The sequence below is a fragment of the Saimiri boliviensis genome, chromosome 10, assembly GCF_048565385.1.
Source record: "Saimiri boliviensis isolate mSaiBol1 chromosome 10, mSaiBol1.pri, whole genome shotgun sequence".
NCBI lineage: Eukaryota > Metazoa > Chordata > Mammalia > Primates > Cebidae > Saimiri > Saimiri boliviensis.
This window is the reverse complement of record NC_133458.1, coordinates 16,496,079-16,520,769: the sequence shown is the minus strand read 5'-3', so window position 1 is coordinate 16,520,769 and position 24,691 is coordinate 16,496,079. Positions and strand designations below refer to the sequence as shown.

Genomic DNA, 24,691 nt, shown 5'->3' with positions numbered 1-24,691 from the left:
GGAACCTGCTTTGCATTTTAACTAGAGGCAGACCACTGGGTATCAGCAAATACTTTGTCAGGTTTCCAAATATTAAGTAGATATTTGGAATATCTACTCATGTTGTCTAACAATTCAGAGACAGCAGGAATATTTGGAGACATTCTGAGAGATGCTGAAGGATGAGGGTGAGAAAATTCAAGGGTCTTGTTCATGTCCATGTGGCTGACTGGTGGTGGGGTAAAAGACCCAGACTGGTGCTTTTAACCCTAAGAGGGGTTTTTGGGTTTTGGATGCTTAACAGTGGAGTCCGTTTTGTTCTAATTCAGCTGTTCTAGTTGAAGCGGGAGGGGGACACTCACAGCCCTGTGCTCTGTCCCATCTGTCCTATCACTGCCCATCTGTTCCCTGAGATCCTGAGACTCCACATCACACAGCTTGCACACCATCAGACTTGAAAAGCATTGGACTTGAAAACCATCAGACTAGACAGGCATGGAAGGTTCATGTGAGGGCATTGCCCAGCCAGATGGGACTTCTGGGACCCTTTTCCTTCCTATTCTCATACCCCTTCCTGGGACAATCATTTCAGACAGAATGACCAGTCAGAATGAGCACCCGTCTCAACCAACACCCCATCCTTTAGGAAACCATTCCTAAGCCCCCAGTTAGAATGGGAGCTCCTTCTGTGCATCTGTTTCTCTGGGGTTCCTCTTGATGTCTACCTTACAGTGAGCTGGGCCATCCTCAGTCTGAGGGTCAGCTTCTTGAGGCCAGGGACCATGGCATACACATCATTATATCCCAGCACCTACAGCAGCAAGCTGTGTATCACAGGGTCTCAGTGAATGAAGAATTGAGTTGAGGACAACATTTTATTTGGTTACTATTGAATGGGCATTTGAGCTATATGACCTCTGATTTATGGGCATGGTAATTGTGCTATCTCAGACAGGGGAGAAGGTTATTTAGATAATGTGATTAGTATACAGAAATGCAATGTAGAAATCTAACATAGTGGTTTTCTATTGTCTTGGTATTTTCACAGTTAAGGGCATTTTAGTATGAGGATCCAAGATGGTTTATAATTGGTATAAAGAGGAAGCCTTGACATTTCCAGATCTGAAATGGGATGACCGCAGAAGAGCATTGATTAATATGTGAAGGCCTCAAGGGAGAAATGTTTGCATTGATTCTGCAGGAATTGCAATGCACCTCCTTTCAGCCTAGCATCGTGTTGGTTGCTGAGGGAAGCAGGCATCTCTGTGTCCTGTCTCACATCCTCTTTGTCCACCTTGTCCTCCAGTCATTGCTGGGCAACCAGCCTCACACAGACGTAACTAGACAGCATCTCCCTTCAGCTGCACTGTAAATCTGTGTATCTCTCCCTTTCCACCCCAGTGTTGCTGTGAAGCATCTTTGGGAGGCCCATTGGACTTCATGCATGTGCTACCTAGAGATGCAAAGGAGTCAAAAGCTGTCAGGCCAACTCTTGACCAGTGAATCGGAGCTGGTGGCAAAGTGCTCCCTCCTTCAGTCCTTTGGACAGATGATTCTGAGGCCTATTCTATTTGTCTCCTTCCAAAGTCCCTATGGGGCTGAGCTCATTCATGTGCCGATGCAGTGGCTTTTTCCGCCCCTGGACTTCCCTCTCCCCCAGTTTTTCACTCTTGTTCCTTGAATCCATCCCAGAAAACCTCCTGCATAGAAGCTGTCATCTCAGACTCTGCTTAAGGCGGGAATTCAGGCTAAGGCGGGGGAATAAGGAACGTTGTAAGATATTTTCCCTGTCCGCCAAGAGCTTCCCCTGTGATTGGGAAATGGTGTGGAATGCTTGGGTTACTTTAGAATGTCTTGTATGGGTAAAGACCAAAATGGGTGATTCAGCTTGGGTGGGTGTTACTAGGTAAGAAACAGAGAAGGGCAGCGTGCATGGAGCTTGTGAACTAGGGTGATCTCAAGAAGCTCACTCAGGATCTGTGGGATTTTTTCGAGATGGAGTCTTGCTCTGTCACCCAGGCTAGAGTGCAGTGGCATGATCTCAGCTCACTGCAACCTCTGCCTCCTGGGTTCAAGTGATTTTCCTGCCTCAGCCTCCCAAGTAACTGGGATTACAGGTGTGTGCCACCATGCCCAGCTAATTTATTTTGGTATTTTTAGTAGAGACAGGGTTTCACCATGTTGGCCAGGCTGGTCTTGAACTCCTGATCTCAGGTGATTTACCCACCATGGCCTTCCAAAGTGCTGGAATTACAGGCATGAGCCACTATGCTTGTCTGGATCCGTGGAATTTGAAGTGACTGGGGAGAAGGATAGAGGAGACTCCAGTGTTATGTAATGGTAGGGATGAGCAGAAAAGCCAGGTTGGGCCTAGGTGTGTTGTAGAAAAAGAATGAAAGACGTACTCGAAATTATCAGATTGTTTAAAATTTTTAACGCCAGGCATAGGACTCAGAACTTTTCTTTAATTTGACAAAGAGCAGAAATTGATTTGTGGAAATTTTAAAACTTGGGGGCTATTGGATGGAGAAGTAAGAGTAGGGGCTAAGAAATTGCCAAGAAATAAAAGTAGGGATCAGGCGAATGAGGGGCAAAGTTCCCTGGCCCAACCAACTGAAAACTTTATTAGCACCTGCTAGAAGTAAGGATTCCTGGGGAGGGCAAAGAGTGACCTTTCCAAGGGCATTCACCTCTGAGGGCAAAGGCCTGTCTGCAAGGTTGAGAGCTGCATTTAAAGGAAAACATTTTTAAGGAACGCCAGAGTTGACTTAGATTATTTTTATTATGATGTTATTTAAATATGTATAAAATAAAGCTAGGTATAAACTCCTAGTACTTAAAGCTCTCATATATCCATGAAACCAAATGAGATTTACACATTAAAAACAAATAAAATGACAAAACCAATAAAATTCAAATTAACAACATTAATTTAATGTGATGGATGATGTTTTTTACTCAAATGAAATTGCTCTTGGCAAACGAGTATGGCGCTGGCAGCTTCAGCTCCGAGTTCAATGTTTTGTGTGTCCCACGCTGACTTCATTCTGCCACCTGCTTTTCTCTTTGAACCACTGAGAAACCTTTGTTTGAACAGCAGGTCATGACTGAATGCATTATTTACCTATCGAGGTGCCTCTGTTCTTTTCTCATTATCCAGAGACAATTTGGTGTTCTTTGTGCCAACACAGCCATAAGTCCAAAGCAAAGGTGGGTGCAGACACAGAATGGTAGAGTGTGTTTCCCGCTGCCCTGTGGCCTTCCAGGAGGTGCTGGAAGGAAGCTCAGAGATGGAGGTGAAAGGGAGAAAGAGGACTCAGGAGTACAAACAGCATCTCCTGAGACCAAGAGGGATGCTAGACTCAGATGTTTAGTTCGGCTAGGGAGTTGAAGTAAATTTCTTTGACTATTAAATTTCAAGGAATTGAATCTCCATTGAATTGACTCTCTCTAATGAACCTGGAGACTTTTTTCTTTTTTATACTTTAATTTCTGGGATACATGTGCAGAATGTGCAGGTTTGTTACATAGGTATACACGTGCCATGGTAGTTTGCTGTACCCATCAACCTGTCATCTACATTAGGTATTTCTGTTAATGCTATCCCTCCCCTTGGCCCCCACCCACTGACAGGTCCTGGCGTGTGATGTTCCCCTCCCTGTGTCCATGTGTTCTCTTTGTTCAACTCCTACTTACTAGTGAGAACATGTGGTGTTTGGTTTTCTGTGTCTGTGTTAGTTTGCCAAGAATGATGGTTTCCAGCTGCATCCATGTCCCTACAAAGGACATGAACTTGTCCTTTTTTATGGCTGCATCGTATTCCATTGGTGTATATGTACCACATTTTCTTTATCCAGTCTATCATTGATGGGCATTTGGGTTAGTTTCAAGTCTTTGCTGTTGTAAACAGTGCTGCAACAAACAAACATGTACATGTGTCTTTATAGCAGAATGATTTACAATCCTTTGGATATATACCCAGAAATGGGATTGCTGGGTCAAATGGTATTTCTGGTTCTAGATCTTTGAGGAATCACCACACTGTCTTCCACAATGGTTGAACTAATTTACACCCCACCAACAGTGTAAAAGCATTCTTATTTCTCCACATTCTCTCCAGCATCTGCTGTTTCCTGACTTCTTAATGATCACCATTCTAACTGGCGTGAGATGGTGTCTCACTGTGGTTTTGATTTGCATTTCTCTAATGACCAGTGATGATAAACTTTTCTTCATATGTTTGTTGGCTGCATAAATATCTTCTTTTGAGAAGTGTCTGTTCATATCCTTCACCCACTTTTTGATGGGATTGTTTTTATCTTGTAAATTTGTTTAAGTTATTTGTAAATTTTGGATATTAGCCCTTCGTCAGATGGATAGATTGCAAAAATTTTCTCCCATTCTGTAGGTTGCCTGTTCACTCTGGTGATAGTTTCTTTTGCTGTGCAGAAGCTCTTTAGTTTAATTAGATCCCATTTGTCTATTTTGGCTTTTGTTGCCATTGCTTTTGGTGTTTTAGTCATGAAGTCTTTGCCCATGCCTATGTTCTGAATGGTATTGCCTAGGTTTTCTTCTAGGGTTTTTATGGTTTTGAGTCTTAAGTTTAAGTCTTTAATTTATTTTGAGTTAATTTTTGTATAAGGAGTAATGAAGGGGTCCAGCTTCAGTTTTCTGCATATGGCTAGCCAGTTTACCCAATATCACTTATTAAATAAGGAATCCTTTCCCCATTGCTTGTTTTGTCAAGTTTGTCAAAGATCAGATGATTGTAGATGTGTGCCATTATTTCTGAGGTCTCTGTTCTGTTCCATTGATCTATATATCTTTTTTGGTACCAGTACCATGCTGTTTTGGTTACTACAGCCTTGTAGTATGGTTTGAAGTCAGGTAGCATGATGCCTGAACTTAGACACTTTTTGGGGGGGTTAAGGGGCTCTTCTATGGTATCTGTGGGTGGAGTGAAATACTTGTGAAATGTTACATTATTTGCTGTCCCTCATACAATTTTGGGAATTATCATGTTGTAAATTCCTGTGGAAAGGAGCTTAGTTGCAAAGTTCAGATGGTGTGACTTGATCAGCACTGCAAATGTTTCTGTCTGTGGCTCTTTCCTGTGTCTGCAGTGGCCTCAGCTGTTTCAGAGCCTCTTTCAAGGCTGATTCCTAGACTTAGCTTAGCCTCCAACTCACACTGGATTCCTTCTGGAAGCCTGGCCTCTGCCTTGGGTGTTGCAGTCAGGGCCCAGAGATGAGAGCCTGTGAAGACCCCCGGGTCTAAGTTCAGGGGGCTTGGGTTTCAATCTTAGCTTCTCCATTTCCTATGTGACATGAGACAAGTTACTTAAACTCTGTGCCTCTGTCTCTTTATCTGTACAATGGGGAGGATAATAAATAATGCCTACTTTGTAGGATGCAATGAGTGAATATGTGTTAAGTGTTTAGAAAATCCAGTGTATGGTAAGTGCTATACAATAGTGACTGATGGTGATGATGATTATGTTAGTTAAATCAGGGATCTGTGACCTCAGGTGGGAAGCTCTGGGCCTTCTCGTAGTACAGTAGGACGGCTGAATGGCTAAAAGTTTTGAAGACTCTTTGCTAAAGAGGCAGCACTAGGGTGGAAAATATATCAATGATCTAGAACCCTAATTATTTCAGAAATGATTAATTTGCTTATTTGAAAGACTCTGTGGTCAGAAGAAGTTTGCCTTTGAGAAGAAAGGACACTGAAGAAATGGTACGAAGAAAGCAATGGCGTAGACAAAACTGAAAGGGTCTTTTCCAAGGCACTTCGGAAAATCTTACTTCTTAACAACGTTTATTTTGCATTAAAAAAACAGATGTGCTAATTATGTGTGAATCTTATCTATTTAGTGTAGCAGGTCCCCAAGGACAATTATTTGGCACGCTTGGCTCTCTTAAGACATTTTGCTGAGTCAGGCAGGCCTTGTGTTAGTTTGAGTTCTCCCAGAAGTCCTGAAACGAGGGGGGAGGAAGACTGGAGGGGGCACGGAGGAAGGAGGCCTGCAGAGGCTGAGCTATTGAGCAGGTTAGTGCTGGAGGAACCTGGGGCTCCATCCCACTGGGGACTGCTGGGAGACAGAGCAGAAAATGCTTCGGGTTACTCTGGCTGACCCATGAGGGTGCTGACCTATTTATCCGTTTATTCACTGATTCTCTTCAGTCATTTGTTGAGGCCTGCTGAGGATGGGGGCATTAATTGCCTGGCACTTCTGGTCTGTCCCACTTGGTCCCAGTGGCCTCTAGTGGCTGGAAGGAGCTGTCAGGCATAGGCTGGCAAGTGGAAGACGTAGAGGGCCTGCAGGACCTGAGGAGCCCTTGGGATGGGGGCGGGACACTGATGTGGGCTACTGTCCTTCCCTAGGCTAGTGACTTAGTGTGATTTTACAGCATGTGTACTCTCTCTGTCTTATGTCAGTTGTTCACTACACAGAGATGGTTCAGGTCTGTGCTCTGTGCAACACCTACACCTCAGGGCGGCACTCAGCACACATTTTAGTGAACATGCTTTGATGCCTTTTGCAGGTATATTTGTTCATTGTCTTCAGTTGGTAATCCCTGTCTTTTTTGTTTGGTTCAGTCTCAGAAATACGGAGGGTGAGGGTGAGCTGGAGGGAAGGCTGGAGAAGGGAGCTGGGGTTATGTGGGTTGAGAGAAGGCGATGACGCCCCTGGAATGTGAGAAGGCCTTGGGTTGGATACCATCTGGTTTAGGTGTAGCTCTCAGTGAGGCAGGATGAGACCTCAGAGGGCTATGTGGGCTCTCTTTCTCTCCTAGTGTTTGTAGGCCTGGAACAGGGCAGAGCTCTGCCATTACCATGGAATTAAAAGTGTTATCATCAGCCAGCACCGTGGCTCACGCCTGTAATCCCAGAACTTTGGGAGGCAGAGGCGGGTGGATCACCTGAGGTTGGGAGTTCAAGACCAGCCTGACCAACATGGAGAAACCTTGTCGCTACTGAAAATACAAAATTAGCCAGGCTTGGTGGTGTGCACTTGTAATCCCAGCTACTTGGGAAGTTGAGACAGGAGAATCGCTTGAACCCGGGAGGTGGAGGTTGCAGTGAGCCGAGATTGCACCATTACACTCCAGCCTGGGCAACAGGAGTGAGACTTTGTCTCAAAAAAAAAAAGTGTTATTATCAAGGCATAGTCTGCTTTTCCTAGATAGTCCAATTGTCATGAGAAAGTGGCCAGATCTTAGAAAGGGAGGGTGAGGTGAGGTGGAGATGAATCTTGTAACCGTAGCTTTGGGAAGGGCAAAGTTTCTCTCCATATCTGTAGGCAAAATTTGGAGGCTCAGCATTGAGAGATCTGGCTTAGAATAGTGAGGTGATATCAACGGTGTGCCATGTGGACCTGAAGTCAGAAGTCCCACATGGAGAATCAGCTCTTCCCTTTAGAAGTCTTGTGATCTTGGGCGAGTTCAACCTTCCTTTCTTTTTATCTGCAGAAGGAAGGAGATGGTAATATGCAATTTACCAGGTTGTTGTTAAGATTAGATGACAAAATATATCTGTTTCTGAATGAATACCATTCATATCCATGTTAGTTTTTATGAAATGGTGGACTATTTTAAATGTTTCCATTCAATAAAATGCTTTTAGTAAAATAATGCAATACTGTATACAGTTATGCAAGATTATACAAGATAATTGTAGCTGCTACAATTTATTATTTATTTATTTATTTATTTATTTATTGAGACGGAGTCTTGCTCTGTCTCCCAGGCTGGAGTGCAGTGGCTCGATGTCAGCTCACTGCAATCTCCATCCTCCAGGTTCAAGCAATTCTCCTGCCTCAGCCTCCCGAGTAGCTGGGATCACAGGGACATGCCACCACGCCCAGCTAATTTTTATAATTTTAGTAGAGATGGGGTTTCACCATGTTGGCCAGGATGGTCTTGGTCTCCTGACCTTGTGATCTGTCTGCCTTGGCCTCCCAAAGTGCTGGGATTACAGGCGTGAGCCACCACGCCCAGCCGATTGTAGCTTTTATAAAATGTTAATTCAGAATGTATATCAGTAGGACACAAGCTTTTAAACCTACTTTTATTTTTATTAATACTTTTAAACAAAGAGTGCTATTAAAATACAACTAAAGGTGTCCTAAAGAAAAAAGCAGTCCTCAGCCTTCTGTTTCCTAAGCCAGTTTTTTAGAGGCAATTGACTTTGGATGTTCTTGGCTATCTTCTCATATATCACCATATTTAAAAATAATATACTTTGCTGGACGAAATGTCTCACACCTATAATCCCAACTTTGGGAGGCAGAGGTGGGAGGATCCCTGGAGGCTGGGAGTTGGAGAGTAGCCTGGTATAGCAAGACCCTATCTCTGCAAAAAAAAAAAAAAAAGAAAAAAAAAGCTGGATATGGTGGCATTTACCTGTAGTCCCAGCTACTTCAGGGATCAGAGGCTGAGGTGGGAGGATCACTTGTGCCCATAAGGTCAAGGCTGTAGGGAGCCATGATCTTGCCACTGCACTCCAGCCTGGGTGACAGAGCAAGACTCTGCCTCTAAATAGTAATTATAATTCTAATTATATACTCCTTCTGCCATTTCTTGGAGAGCATTGCATTTTATGACTTTCTAACAGACTTGATTGGATTTTAGTCCTTATACCCCATCCTTTACCCACTTCCTATTTTCTCAATATTACTGTATCACTATTTTTGGTTAAATCCCTTGTCAGTGTTTACATTTATTATGACTGTGTAAATATCATTTACTTTCGAGCCAATTGTATTATGATTATGTTTAATTTTTTTTTTTTTTGAGACGGAGTTTCGCTCTTGTTACCCAGGCTGGAGTGCAATGGTGCAATCTCGGCTCACTGCAGCCTCTGCCTCCTGGGTTCAAGCAATTCTCCTGCCTCAGCCTCCTGAGTAGCTGGGATTACAGGCATGTGCCACCATGCCCAGCTAATTTTTTATTTTTTATTTTTAGTAAAGACGAGGTTTCACCATGTTGACCAGGATGGTTTCCATCTCTCGACCTTGTGATCCACCCACCTCGGCCTCCCAGTGCTGGGATTACAGGCTTGAGCCACCGCGCCTGACCCCTGTTTAATTCTTGTGCATTGTTTTGTTTTCCTAGAGGTAATAATCACCTTTAAAATCTTTTGCTTAGCTTTTTATGTATCTATGGCTAAATTTTCCCAGAAAGTATAGCAGATCTGTGAAATACCTGTCAGTATTGTCTTCTAAACACCCACGCATGTCAGATACTCTGTAAGTTCTATTTCCCCTTTGTAGAGCCCCCTTTCTTCCAGCTTGAGTTAGTTTCTCTTTAGGCTTGGAGTGCCATCTCAGTTATCCTAGGCTTTCGTTTATCACACTCCTAATTAGATCCCCTCTTCCATGTGTGCCCTGTCTTCTTTTTTCTTAGTTTACTACTTCTTTTTGCTGTAGTACATCCTATAGTAGTCTCTTTAAAAAGGGTGTGCATTTTTGAGTTCTTGTTTTCCTGAATATGGTTTTATTCTCTTAGTCTTGCCTGATGGTTTGATTGGGAAGAGAGTTCTAAGTTGAAATTAATTATGCCTCAGTTTGAAAGCACAAATCTCTAGGTAATGAGAGATGCGATGACTTTTAGATTGTTTCTTCGTATAGACCTGATCTTTCCCTCCCCATGAACCTGGTATCATTGTCTTAACCTTTCCTTGGGTCTCTAGAGATGAATCTCTCTTCTTTTTAGCATCCCCCTTTTGACTTGCTGAGCTTGTAACTTCCTTTGCTCTCTTCAGTCAGGTACTGTCACCTGTTCTCTTCCTTCTAAAAATCCATTGAAATCTTTCATCTGTTGAAGTCTCCTTTCACATTCTTTGTCTTTGTGGGTTGCAGACATTTCCTCCCTTAAGCCCTTTCCTTCCATTGGTAGAGTTCGTGAGGAGAGGAGAAAAGCAAGTGTTACTGGATTTGCTCTGTCCAATTAGAAGTCTGTTATTATTAGAAATAAATGAAAATGGCCTGAATATTTCCCTGGAAAACTGGAACATAATATATTCAAGGTCTTTCATTTGATAAGTAAATAAGACTTTTGCTGGGTAAGAAAAGACAGAACAGGGAATAAGAAAAAAGGAATGGAACAAGAAAGGAAGAGATCTCAGTAAAAAAAAAATGCCTCAAGGAGAGACTTTATAAAGACTTTTCAAGAAAGGAAAAAAGCAGAAATCTAGGCCAGTCGTGTCTAATGCAGGCTATTCAGACACTGTAGATTAGGGAATTGTTATTGATAATGGATTTATCAATGGGACATTATTGTAGCATCTTTTTCAAGTGCTGTCACATATAAGAATTTTATGCTTGTCAGCATCAAAGGGTCTTAAGGACACAAGATTGTCCAACAAAGGGATGTTGTTTATGCAAAACAATTCCATCCTGTCCTAGGAACGGTGGTTCACCTCCATCAGAGAAAGACCGCAAGCATCATGGGAGATGAAAGGCATGGTCCCAGGGCATGTCCATGAACTATGTGGAGACCGTGGGCCTAACTTTAAATATGATAACACAAATGCAATATTATGTATGGTACAGGAGGAACTGTAATATCATGATGGTATGGGAGGAAATTATGGATAAGGGCTTTTTCCTTTTTCATCTTGCCCATTATTTTTCTACTTTCTTTCCCATTTTTCTTCTTGGTAAACCTGAAAGCTCTGAATGAAAGATAACTATAATAGCTTGTTTGTTTGTATAGCTATAAAGATAAGCGTTATAGCTCGTTTGCTTCCATAACCGAACATTATTTCCTGCTCACTTGCAGGTGGACCAAGGCTACCGGTCAGAAAAAGAAGAGAAACATTCTCAACACTGGAAATTGCAGTTGTGGTCAGCCAAGAGCCTCTGTCTGAGTTTCAGTCCAGTTCTGTGCTCTGTGTTGTGCTGGACATTCTGATGCTTCTGCTTCTTCTCCTTTAATTATTTTTATTGCTGTCCCTTGCTTTAAGAGTTCTTCTGAGTGTCTCGCATGTTGCCTTAGTTTGTTTTTTTCTGTCTCTTGATGCTCTATCAAGGATATACAGGAAAATAGAAATTATGCCTGCCTTGTGGGAAAGAGACTTTTGGAATCAGATAAGGCCGGGAAGACAACACTGAGCTTTAATGGACAGAGTGTTTAGGTGGCCCGGGAGGCTCTCCCTTTTTATCTTAAGCCTAGTGCCAAGACTAGCGGTGTCACTGTCTGTCATTGTGAAGATTCTCAGAGGACTGCACGGCTTTCCATGTCCTGCAGTAGGAGATGTAGGAAACCACAGGAACAAGAGTGTCTTTGCCTCTTCTCCTCCTTGTCACATCCCCTGAAGCTCCTGAGGAGTTCACGGGCTGAAGTGTCTGCATCACGCAGAGGAGACGGCGACGGTTAGTGGTTGTGTACCTGCTTCAGACCCAGGGACGTGGGGTCTCATTCTGGTGTCTGTACTGGTGACCACTGTGAACTCAGGCAGACCCTGACCTCATAGGGCCATGGGCCTTGGCATCCTTCACTGGTCATGGGAGAGCCAGAGATTGCTGCAGCTCTTTGAACTAGAACATACTCTGAAGCTCTTGGCTGATATCTATGTATGCTAGGATGGCATACTGCTTACTTCTCCTCTCTTAGAGTCATATTAAACAGGTTTTTTCTTTTCCTTTTTTTTTTTTTTGAGACAGGGTCTCACTTTTTAGCCCAAGCTGTAGTGCAGTGGCATGATCTAGGCTCACTGCAGCCTTGACCTCCTGGGCTCAAGTGATCCACCTACCTCAGCCTCCTGAGCAGCTGGGACCACAGGCACACACACCACCATGCCCGGCTGGGTTTTTTTTTTTTTTTTGTATTCTTTGTATAGATAAGGTTTTGCCACATTGCCCAGGCTGGTCTCAAATTCCTGGGCTGAGGTGATCTGCCCTCATTGTCCTCCCAAAGTGCTGGGATTACTGGTGTGAAACACCATACCAGGCCTGAACATTCAGTTTTTAAAGGTTTCAAATCAGCTGGGTGTGGTGGCTGATGCCTGTAATCCCAGTACTTTGGAAGGCTGAGGTGGGCAGATCACCTGAGGTCAGGAGTCAGAGGCCAGCCTGTCCAACATGGCCAAGCCCTGTCTCTACTAAAAATACAAACATTAGCCGAGCGTTGTGGGACACACCTACAATCCCAGCTACTAGGGAGGCTGAGGCAGGAGAATTGTTGGAATCTGGGAGGCAGAGGTTGCAGTGAACTAAGATCATGCCACTGCACTCCAGCCTGGGTGACAGAGCAAGACTCTGTCTAAAAGAAAAAAAAAAGTTTCAAACAAATGTGAGCTTCTGCCTCAATGGACACAAGTTAGGCTATTTGATAATGAATAACAAACATTAAGAGGTGATGATTTTTCTTGTGTCTCCTGCCTCCTTTTACTGTTGGCAAGCATGGTTGCCTTGACTGTAAGCTCTGTGAGGGCAGGACTCCTGGTTGTCTTATTTTGGAGACCTCCTTCAGAGTATCTACTTGTCCACATTCCTGGAAATGAAAAAGTTGGTCACATTTTATTTATTTAGTTTCCCAGCACCTAGCAGAGTGCCAGGAATGTATAATAATAAATATTTGTTGACTCCAATGCCCAACATATGGTATTCTAAGCAGGTATTGTAAATGTTTGAAATTGCAACATAAGCAAGGTAGGGATATGAGTATTATATTTTATTTTTTTCTAACAAAACACACACCGTGTGAAATAAAAACCTTTCAAAGAAGATTATACAGCGGTTTTCTTTCTCATTACTCATCACTTTCCTCCTCCCTAGAATTTCAAGACTTATTGTCTCACCAAAGTCAAAAGAGAAACTTACAAGAAAGCTTCCAGAATTACCTGGGCTACCTACTCTCCTCCTTTATTCTGTCCTTTCTGTACTTTGTTTTGTTGGAAGCTAACCAAAGATAAAAGAAATATCTGAGGCCCCCTATCGGGATGTTAATTAGTTGTTTCTTGTCCAAGAATTAAAAAAAAAATGCTTCTAAGAGAATGTCTGTGTTTGATTTAGCAGACAATCTCTCCTCTATCAACCTCACTTTTGTCAGTTGACATTCTCAAGTGTCTCCAATTAGCTTAAGGAGTGTTAAGACATTAACAAAAATTCCCAAGGCAAAATTAATTTCAGTTTTCTTTGGCTTAAACAGATATGCCATACATCACTTCAGGAGGAAGAAGCCTGTTATAAAATCTGGCCAACAACAACGAAAGTAACAATAACATCAGCAAAACCTCCCAAACTGAAACAACTCAGATTCCTCCTTGCTTGTTAAAAAGTGAAGCCCAGGCTGGATGCGGTGGCTCACACCCGTAATCCCAGCACTTTGGGAGGTTGAGGTGGGCGGATCACCTGAGGTCAGGAGTTCAAGACCAGTCTGACCAACATGGTGAAACCATGTCTCTACTATAAACACAAAAATTAGCCGGGCATGGTGCTGGGTGCCTGTAATCCCAGTTACTCAGGAGGTTGAGGCAGGAGAATCACTCCAACCCAGGGGGTGGAGGTTGCAGTGAGCTGCGATTGTGCCATTGCACTCCAGCCTGGGTGACAGAGCAAGACTGCATCTTGAAAAAAAAAAAAAAAAAAAGAAGCTTAGTGCCACAAGCCATTTGAAACCTACTAGAAAATGAAGTTGTGGTTTTAATTACAGTTGGCATTTGCAACCCTCCAGGTGAAATAAGTCAGTTCGCTAGAAAATTTCTTTTGGCACTGGAAGTCCAGGAAATCAATAAGAATGAGCCAAAGATAAAGTTGTATTTAATGTATTAAAGCCCAGGTTTGGAATTTCTCCTGGACCCTCAAGTAACCTTGTCTTTTGTCAGTTGGTGGACTTTCTTGTGTGACTGCTAAGGGATGCCACTGGGCTTTACTGCCGAGAGCTCCCTTCCCTAATAGGCCTTGTGCTAGTGAGCAGGAAGGGAGCAAGAAAGTTATCAAGAGATGACCAGATTGTGTGAAATAAGTGATCAGATCGTGGGTATGCTAGGAGTTCAGAGAAAGGAGAGACCATCTGGGACTGGTGTGAAGAAAGAAGACCTTATGGAGGAAAGAATCCTGCGGGGACATTTGGCTTACAGGTTGGGGAGAGGGTTCTTCCACAGCATGGAAAAACATTCTACGCTGAGGAGTAGCATGAGTTAAGTGCTGTCTTGGCATGCTGGGATAGAGGGCGTGGGGGATGGGGCCTGGAGGAGGTGAATGGGAGATGGGGCAGGAGCGGTGCGCAGGGACTGGTTTGTGAAAAGCTTTGTAATTTCGTCTAGGTCTTGGTGCTGTAGATCAGTGGTTTCCCACATTTGTTTAGCCTCAAAACCTTTTCTTAAGATGCAGTTTTACATGGAAGGTTGTCATATAAAATGGGTAGAAGTGGAGATGTGCTATTGAAATCTACAATGTTTTCCCCAAACCCAACCCTCTCTGTTCCTTCCCCTGACAATCTGCACCTTGTTCCTACTTAGTAAATGGAAAACCCCTGGGAAAACACTGCTTTAGCAATGGATCATCAGTGACGCTTTTGATCAGGGGACTGACATGCCTAGGAGATAATGACATGGTAATTTTAAATTCAGTTTTTTATTGTTTTATGTGTTGTTTATATTTGTGGGCACTTGATGGACAGTGGACGCATTAAGTCAGATGGGTGTTTGGTGTTAAAAATCATGTGCAAGACCTTGGTCTAGAAAAACCATGGGGGAATTTTGAGACAGAAACCACCCATCTCCTCAAAGTGTGTGTGTGTGTGTGTGTGTGTGTGTGTGTGTGTGTGTGTGTGTGTGTGTTGAGGGGTGGGCAGCTGGTATTTTTGGTGACCAAAAGATGAAAAGTGTGGAGGCTGTAGGGTCAGGTGGAATTGTGTCAGATGCAGCTCTGGCATGTTCAGTTGTGTGACCCTTTGTGTAACTGAGCTTCCCAGGCTGTCGGCAGTGAATAGCAGGGAAAGCCTTGCAGGTGAGAGGTGGGCATGCCCAACAGTCTCGCTGCTGCTTCTTGGACACAGTGGCTGTAAAAGAGTGTCCCCATCTCTTGGGCATTTGGTTTATTCAGCCCCTTTCTCCTGCAAGGGATCCAGCTCTTTTATTTCTTCTTACTTCAAATTTAGTTTGGATAGACCTTTTGAAGTTTTAAAAAGAATATTTGGTAAACTTTGACCCACCTGGGTACTATTTTGTACACATTTATCGTGGGTTCAATGTCTAAGAGGTTATGTTCACATCCTAACCCCTAGAACCTGGGAAGGTGATCTTATTTGGTAGAAGAGTCTCTGCAGATGTAATTAAGGATTTCATGATGAGATCATCCTGGATTGGGGGTGGGCACTAAAGCCAATGTCAGGTGTCCCAATAAGAAGAGAGGCCACAGAGGTACAGCGACACACAGAGGGAAGGGCCATGTGAGTATGTAGGCAGAGATTGGGATGTTGGAGTACCAAAGATTACTGGTGGATCACCAGAAACTGGAGAGAGGCAAGGAATAGATGCTCCTCTATAGCTTCCAGAAGGAGCCAATTCTGTGGATACCTTGATTTGGGCTTCTGGCTTCCAGAACTGTGAGAGAGTAGATTTCTGTGGTTTGAAGCCACTCAGTTTGTGTAAGTTTTGTAGGGCAGCCCTAGGGAACGAACACAATCACGGTGGGGTAGAGCCTCGTCTCCCCTCCGTGGTCAGCCCTTTCGGCCTCCCTGAAAGGCCTTTGCTTCTTCAGAGGTTTTCGGCTTTTCCTTTTCTGTAAGGTCTTTCATGCTGGTAGAACAAGAATTTCAAGTTTGAGGTTCAGTTCCTTTGCACCATATTACCCCTCGGAGTCTGTTGCCTAAGGGAGCTGTACTTCTCTGAGCAAGCCCAAGGTGAACCACAGGGTGTAAGAGGATCTGGTCCCCTTTTCCTAAAGGCTATGTGAATTCCAGCTCACTGGCTATTGCTTCCCTTATTGATAAGGTGATTGTATAAACAAGTATTATCCCCTTACTGATAAGGTGAGCAAAAGTTAAGTTTGAGACCAACTTGGACACCCTTGAGAGTAAAAGCAGACATGGCCAGGCACGGTGGCTCACACTTGTATCCCAGCACTTTGGGAGGCCGAGGTGGGTGGATCATGAGGTTAGGAGTTCGAGACCAGCCTGACCAACATGGTGAAACCCCGTCTCTACTAAAAATACAAAAATTAGCTGGGCGTTGTTGTGCATGCCTGTAGTCCCAGCTACTCAGGGGGCTGAGACAGGAGAATCACTTCAACCTGGGAGGCAGAGGTTGCAGTGAGCTGAGATTGCACCAATGTACTCCAGCCTGGGCAACAGAGCAAGACTCTGTCTCAAAAAAAAAAAAAAAAAAAAAAAAAGGACAGGGGGACACTATTAATATTTATAACAACTGTAAACTAGGACCATCCTAGGCAAACTGGGACAACTGGTTACCCTCCTTACTGGTCATATATAGACCCTGAATACAGTTCCATTGGGCCTCATTTTTGGTCTTGTCAGTATTAAGTCAGGAATCATTGCTTGCTTGACTTTAGGAGGAATTGTTGGCCTTCTCAAGTCCCTTTTCTCTCACTTTCTTATTCTTTCCAGAGGTTGACTATTTCTTTACAGTTGAGGAGTTATTAAGCTTCTTTGGTCTTCAGACTTATTTGGCAAGGCAAAACAGCCCCTGGGCACCTTACTTGTCCTCGTTTTTGTCATTCAGCATTGTAAAAATGCTTCTCTACAGTGAAGAAGCACATCAGGCTATTTTGGCTGCAACATCAATTAACTCGGATCCTTGAAAAAAAAAAGCTCCAAAATATGTTAAACCAGTTGTTAATTCATGTCAGGAACAAAAGCACAGTTTGTCATGTTTCATACGTTAATACTGCCTGAGGTTAACTCTTGAACCATCTGGAGGGCAGAATTCTGAGGCCCACAATGAGGGTGGTAGGGAGGAGCTGAAATCAGACACTGTTTCCTGATTCCCACATCACTTCCCCTGCTGAGACAACAAAGAGTCATTTGTTGGATGTTCCTCTGGAGGGTAGAAGCCAGGCCATGTTCTCTAAAATTAGACTCTTCTCCTCTGCTGTTGTCAGAAACAAGGATCCTTCCAGGAGGATGTTTGCCATCACCACCAAGAAAGATCTAGAAATGTCAATTGTAATCGAACACCATGATCGGAGATATATCACCCATATTGCTCCTCAGGAGAAATGGATGACGATGCATGATGTTTCAGTTACTAAATTAAAAATTAGAGTCTAAGGTTTCTCCTGTGGAAGTCGGTGAAATCCTGCAAGACCCTGGGGTTACATTTAGAGAAGCTGCCACCAGTTGCCCCAGGATAGTGGGTTACATGACTGATTTCAGGGATGCCCTTAAGGGTAGGGTTGTATTGTCATGTTCGTTAATGTTTCCTGGGCAGCTAGCATGGTTCTGGAAGCTGAGAGATGCTCAGGAAATGTGGATTGAATAAATGAACTATTTGGGATAGAGGAGGTCCAGCATCCTCATTTACTGCAGTCATCAGTGGCTGAAAATATCTGAGATATTATATAAGAAATATTCATATTCTCATAGGTACTTCTTTATTTTGCTTAGTTACACTTATCTTCTTTAGAAATTTTTTAGTTGAGGTATAAGCTACATACAATAAAGTGCTCAGCTCTGTAGTGAACAGCTCAATTCATTTTTATACATGTATACACCATGTCACCAGCACTCAGATCAAGATAAAGAACACTTATAACAGCCAAGAGCATTCCCTTGTGGATCCTTCTAGTCAAAAACTCCTGCCAAATAAATATAAACACTCTTCTGACTTTTATCATAGGTTTGTTTTGCCTGTTCTTGAACTTCATGTGATGAAAACTTGACGAAAATAATCAAACTCTTAAAATTATTTGAAGAGATTTATTCTGAGCCAAATATGAGTGACCATGGCCTATGACATAGCCCTCAGGAGGTCCTGAGAACATGTGCCACAGGTGGTTAAACTGCAGCTTGATTTTATACGTTTTAGGAAGACATGGGACATCAATCAAATCCATTTGAGAAATACATTGGTTTGATCCAGAAAGGTGGGATAATTCAAAGGGTGGGGGCAGGGTGGCTTCCAGGCTATAAATATTTTCCAGTTGACAATTGTTGAGTTTTCCTAAAGACCTTGGATCATTTGAAAGGAAATGTTCTGGTTAAGAAAAAAGATTATGGAGACCAAGGTTCTTTTGAAGTCTCAAGTCTCATAGTGACTGCCCTTAGAGATAATAGATGACAAATGTTTCCTATTCAGATTCCTATTCATACCTTTACAAGGTGCTAGACTCTCAGTTAATCTCTCCAGGATTTGGAGGGCCTGGAAGAAAAAGATCTAGCTATATTAATAGAGATTCTTTAAAGATGTGAATTTTCCCCCACGAAGAATGGCTTTGCAGGGCCATTTCAAAATATGGCAAAGAAACATGTTTTGGGGTAAAATATTTAGATTTTCTTCTTTGTCACATAACATTATGTCAGAGTCAGATTGGAAAGTAAGTCTTCCTATACAGGGTTAAATAAAACCCATCCAGTGAGAATTTATGGTTTGTAGGGCATGACTCCCCAGACCCCTTAAATAGGAATTTGGGCAAGATAAGATAAGAAAAAATCAGTGCTTAGTCCTCAGTATAAATGTGATTGTTTAGTATGTGATCTTTTATGTCTGCCTTCTTTCACTCAATATTATATCATGAGAGTCATCCAAGTGGTTAATTGCTGTGTAGCAGCAGTTTGTTTTTTTTTTTATTGCAAGGAGCTATTCCATTATATGACTATACCACAATTTATTTATCCATTCTACTGTTTGGGTAGTTTCCAGTTTTGGCTATTATGAATGAAACTTTTATGAATATTTTTGTTCAGATCTTTAATTGCACATATATTCTCAAAGTTTATGTTTTTTTTATAAGAAAGGAGGGAGAGGAGGCAAATAATAGTAAGGATAATAATAATAACTGAGACTTATTGAAAGCTTACTATATTCCAGGAATTATACTAAGCAATTAACTAAAGGCTGTAGCGCCATAGCCCATGCATGCTTTTTATTGCTATACCATTCTGCCTTCCAACTTCACACTTTAATTAGAAAAACTTAAAAGCAAGATGACCTTTTAAGTACAAACTGAGTATGTGATCAGTCAGCATCTGAAACTATCTAATTAACTTTTTTGTTTATTTTGTAGCTGACCCTCTCCCACTGCTGCCATTTTATTCCCCATTAGAATGGGAACTCATCCGTTTTAGGGTTGAATCCCCAGGTACTCAATTCCTTGCCTGGCCCTGGTAGACGCTCAATAAATAAGCTTTTTTACAAGAGAGCTATTTTCTAAAAGATTATTTGTGACCAAGTTGTTTTTGAATCTTATAAGGCATTTGCCACAAAATTCTCTTGGACCAGTCTACCCAACCTGATATAATTGACCTAGAATGCCAAGGGTAGCCACCAAAACTTTGTATATTCTTAAAAGAGAGCAGCTGTCTCAACTCAGTTGTTTGCTGATATTTTTATGTGTTCTTTATTGGTAATCTCATATTAAGCAGCTTAAATTTTTTTTAAATAGAGTCTTCATTAACATATAATAAAATGCCCAGAGCTAAAGTGTTCTGTTTGATATGTGTTGCCAGTTGGGTATAACTATCACCCCAAACAAGATGCAGAATGTTTCTATCACCCCACATATTCTCTCATCAAGTCTCTACCTCCTCCTAGTCTCAACCAATCAAATCTGCCTTCTTTCAGTATAGATTAGTTTTGCCCACTTTAGGGTTACGTATAAATGAAAACCTACATTATGTGCTCTTTGTCTGAATGGCTTCTTTTACTTATAGGGTTTTGAGATTTACCTTTTTCTGTTTATTTTTATTGCTGAGTTGTATCCTCATGGTATGAATATCTCACGATTTGTTTATCTACTATCTTGTTGATGGACATTTGGGTAGTTTCTAGTTTGGGGCTATTTTGAATACATTTGCTATGAACATTTTTGTACAAGGCTTTTTGTGGACAGATTTTTGTTTCTCTTGGGTGAATTCCTAAAAGTGGGATTATTTGGTAAGTGCATGTTTTAGCCTTATAAGAAACTGGCAGTCCTCAAAAGTGGTTGAACTATTTTATCCACCCACCAACAGCAGAGGAAAATTGCAGTTGCTCTGCAGCTTTACCTGCATTGTTAGTATTGTTATCATGTTAGTATGATCATGAATGTATGCACTTCTGTTTGAACAAGTGTTCATTTCCCCTAACATTTGCTTTTATATAATATCACTCCTCTTTCTTTCTCAACATAGACTTTGAACCTTTATTCATAGCCCTAGCCCTTTTTTTTTTTTTGAGTGTTGAGGCTGAGGATTTCCTTCACTCTTCTTACCTTGAACCTCATTGTGGATTCAGTGTTCTTTGCTCAAGAAAAGAAGACTATGAATTCCTTCTACCTTTTCCTCTCTTTGTGTGGCAAGTCATAAGTTCCTATTGGGCTTCTAAGGCCAGACTACCATTTTCTGCTGGATTTTTGGCTGTAACCAAATTTAACTAGAAAATAAGCTTTTCAAGACTGGGAACCTTGTCTGATTTGATCATCATTATATTCCCAGCTTTCAGAATAGTGCTGGCACATAATAAATATTCATTTAATGAATAAATTTAAAGCTATGAAAGTAAACATGTTACACTTTAATCAACATTTAGCAATGTATTTATTAGGAGTTCCTGATAATGCCAAAGTTAATATTTAAATTTTTCCTTAAAAACAAAATGTAACATCGTTTGGTGATAGGGTCTGGAAATAGCTACTGACACCCACCTACACATGCCACCTGGAGTCCTGGGGACTGGTCTGCCCAGCCTGACATTGCCATTGCTGGTGCCCACATGTGATACTTGGGGGCCTGAGGGTTGGCTGGCTGATGCTACCATCACTACCAATACCATGCATGCTACCTAGGGGCCTGAGGCCCTCCTACACACCCAAGCCACCATTGCCACTGCAGGCATCCAAGCAAGCTGCCTGGAGGCCTAAGGATCCACTTGCCTGAACTTGCTACCACCAGTGCCAGCATATGTCACCTGGGGATCCAAGGACTGACATGTTCAGTTCACTGCCACCACCAATGGTGTCTGATGACTGGGCTGCTGGCATCCCTGTCTCCTACAGAGCTTTGCCACAGCCTCCACTAACAATCACAGCCTAAACCACTGAGGAATTCATAGATGCCTCTGATGCTGAATACAGCTAAAGAAATCATACAGGGCCTATGCTACAGCACTCACCCAGAATCAGAGCCAAAGTATCCTACCCAAATAACATTATAGATATATCTATAGAAAAAGCCTTTCCTTATGAAAATCAATTCATAAAATTGGAAGAAGTGACTGTTACACTAGATGTGCAGATATTAACATAAGGACACAACAAACATGAAAAAGCAATAACGTGACACCTACAAAAGAATAAAATAATTCTTCAGCAACAGATTCCAATGAAAAGGAAATCTAAGAAATGCCTGAAAAAGAATTCAAAATAATGACATTAAAGAAACTCAGTAAGATACAAGAAAACACAGATAAACAATACAAAGAAATTGGGAAAATGTATGATCTGAATGAGAAATTCAACAAAGATATACTTACCATAAAAAAGAACCAAACAGAAATCCCATAACTGAATAATTCAATGAATGAGATAAAAATACAATTGAGAGCTTCAGTAATAGACTAAATCAAGCAGAAGAAAGATTTTCTGTTCATGAAAACAGGTCTGTTAAAATAACCCAGTCAGACTGAAAAAAAAATAAAAAAGAATAAAGAAAGCCTACATTCCATTTAGGACATTGTAAAGCAACCAAATATTTAAATTTAGAAAGTTTCAGAGAAGAGACAGGTAAAGGTATAGAAAAACCTTTTAACAAAATAATAGCTGAAAACCTTTCAAGTCTTGCAAGAGATATAGACAACCAGGTACATGAAAATTCCAAAATTCTCAAATAGATTTAATCTAAGAAGATCTTCTTCATGGTACATTATAGTCAAACTACTAAAAGTCAAAGACAAAGAATTCTAAAAATAGCAAAAGGAAAGTATGAAGTCACATATAAGAGAGTTCCCATCAGACTAACAAAAGATTTCTCAGCAGAAACCTTACAGGCCAAGAGAGAATGGCATGATATATTTGAAATGTTGAAAGAGCTGGGTGTGATGGCTCATGCCTATAATCCTAGTGTTTTGGGCGGCTGAGGTGGGAGGATTGCTTAAGGGCAGGAGTTTGAGACTAGCCAGGGAAACATAACAAGACCCCATTTCTACAAAAAATAAAAATAAAAATATTAGGTAGGCATGATGGTGTATGCCTGTAGTCCCAAGCTACTTGAGAGGCTGAGGTTGGAGGATCACTTGAAACTAGGAGTTTGAGGCTGCAGTGAGCTATGATCATGCCACTGCACTTCAGCCTAGGCAACAGAGTGAGACTCTGACTTGAAAAAAAAACAAAATAAAACAACAACAACCAAAAACCCAAACACAACAAAGTGCTGAAAGGGGGTGGGGTGGGGGAGAAAAGCTATTAGTTAAGTATACTAAACCTAGTAAAGTTAGCCTTCAAAAATTAAGAATAAAGTCTTTCCTAGACAAGCAAAAACTGAGGAAATTTATCATCACTAAACTGACCCTACAAGAACTGTTTAAGAGAGCCCTACATCTGGAAATAAAAGAACGATATCTACCATCATGAAAACACACAAAAGTATAAAAGCAGGTGGTAGAGCAGACATAAATAGGAAAGAAAAGGAGTCAAGTGTTACCAATACAAAAACCCACCAAACTGCAATGATAAACAAGAAGAGAGAAAGAAAGGAACAAAGAATATACAAAACAACCAGAAAACAATGAACGATAATGACAGTCCTCATCTATCAATAATAACCTTGACTGTGAACAAATTAAATATCTCACTTAGAAGATAGAGACCAGCTGAATGGATTGAAAAAATGACACAAGTATATGCTGCTTACAAGAAGCTCACTGTACCTGTAAATACACGTATAAGACTAAAAGTGGAGGGATGGAAAAATATGTTCCATGTCAATATGGTTTGGCTCTTATGTTCCCACCCAAATCTCATCTTGTAGTTCCCATAAGTTCCACGTGTTGTGGGAGGGACCCAGTGGGAGATGATTGAATCATGGGGGCAGGTCTTTCCCATGCTGTTCTCATGATAGTGAATGGGCCTGACAAGATCTGATGGTTTTAAAAATGGGAGTTTCTGTGTACAAGTTCTCTCTGCCTGCTGCCATCCACATAAGATGTGACTTTTTCCTCCTAGCCTTCCACCATGATTGTGAGGCCTCCCCAGCCATGTGTAACTATAAGTCCAATAAACCTCTTTCTTTTGTAAATTGCCCAGTCTTAGATATGCCCTTATCAGCAGTGTGAAAATGGACTAATAGACATGCAGACAGAAATTAAAAGCAAGAGTAGTAGTTATACTCACATCAGAGAAAATAGACTTTAGGTCAAAAAGTAAAAAATAGACAAAGAAGGTCTTTGTCTATTGATAAAGGGATCAAATAATGATAAAGGGACCAATTTAACAAGAGGACATAACAATTCCAAATATATATGCACTCAACACTAGTGCACACAAATAAAGCAAATATTATTAAATTTAAAGGGAGAGATAGGCTTTAATACTATCACAGTAGGAGACTTGAACACCCCACTCTCAGTATTGGATAGATCATCTAGATAGAAAATCAACAAAGAAACATTGGACTTAAATTGGACTTTAGACCAAAGGGACCTAACAGACATTTACAGAATATTTTATCCAATAGCTGCTGAATACAAATTCTTCTCATCAGCACATGGAACATTCTCCAGAATAGGCTGTATTTTAGGCCACAGACCAAGTCTCAATAAATTAAAAAAACTCAAAATCATATCAAATATCTTCCCAGATCATCATGGAATAAAAGTAGAAATCAACAAGAGGAACTTTGGAAACTGTACAAATACATAGGAATTAAACAACATGTCCCTGAACAACCATTGGATCAGTGAAGACATTAAGAAGGAAATTAAAAAAATTCTTGAAAACAAATGAAAACTGAAACACAACATACTCAAAATCAATGGGTTACAGAAAAAGCAGTTCTAAGAGGGAAGCTTATAGCAATAAATGCCTATATCAAAAAAGTAGAATGATTTCAATTAACCTAATGGTATACCTCAGGAAACTAGAAAGGCAGTAGTAAACCAAACCCCAAGTTAGTAAAAGGAAATAAATAATAAAGATAAAAGAACTAAGTGAGATAGATACTAAAAAAATACGAAGGATCAGTGAAATGAAAGATAAAATTTTTTTGAAAAGATAAATAAAACTGATAAACTGCTAGGTAGATTAACCAAGAAAAAGGAAGAGAAGACCCACATAAATGAAATCAGAAATGAAAAAGGAAATGTCCTAGAACTTGTATGGAACCACAAAAGACCCCAAATAGCCAAAGCAAGACTGAGTAAAAAGAACAAAGCTGGAGGCTTCATACTGTCTTCAAAATATACTACAAAACTGTATTAACCAAAACAACTTGGTGTTGGTATAAAAACATGTAGACCAATGTAACAGAATAGAGAACTTAGAAATAAAGCCACATATTTACAGCCAACTGATCTTCAACAAAGTCAACAAGAACCTATATTGGGGAAAGGACTG

At 41.2% G+C, this 24,691-nt stretch overlaps 1 protein-coding gene and 1 long non-coding RNA gene across 2 annotated transcripts in view; both read left to right on the top strand.

Annotated features, from left to right (window-relative positions):
• Positions 1-22,843, top strand: part of LOC141580027 (uncharacterized) — a 66,058-nt gene extending 43,215 nt beyond the window's left edge. Inside the window, exon 2 of the long non-coding RNA XR_012512007.1 lies at positions 10,764-22,843. This is a non-coding gene — a long non-coding RNA (uncharacterized LOC141580027). The remainder of the gene's footprint in view (positions 1-10,763) is intronic.
• Positions 1-24,691, top strand: part of TMEM178B (transmembrane protein 178B) — a 416,789-nt gene that overhangs the window by 45,326 nt on the left and 346,772 nt on the right. The gene's annotated exons all lie outside the window — the stretch shown is intronic.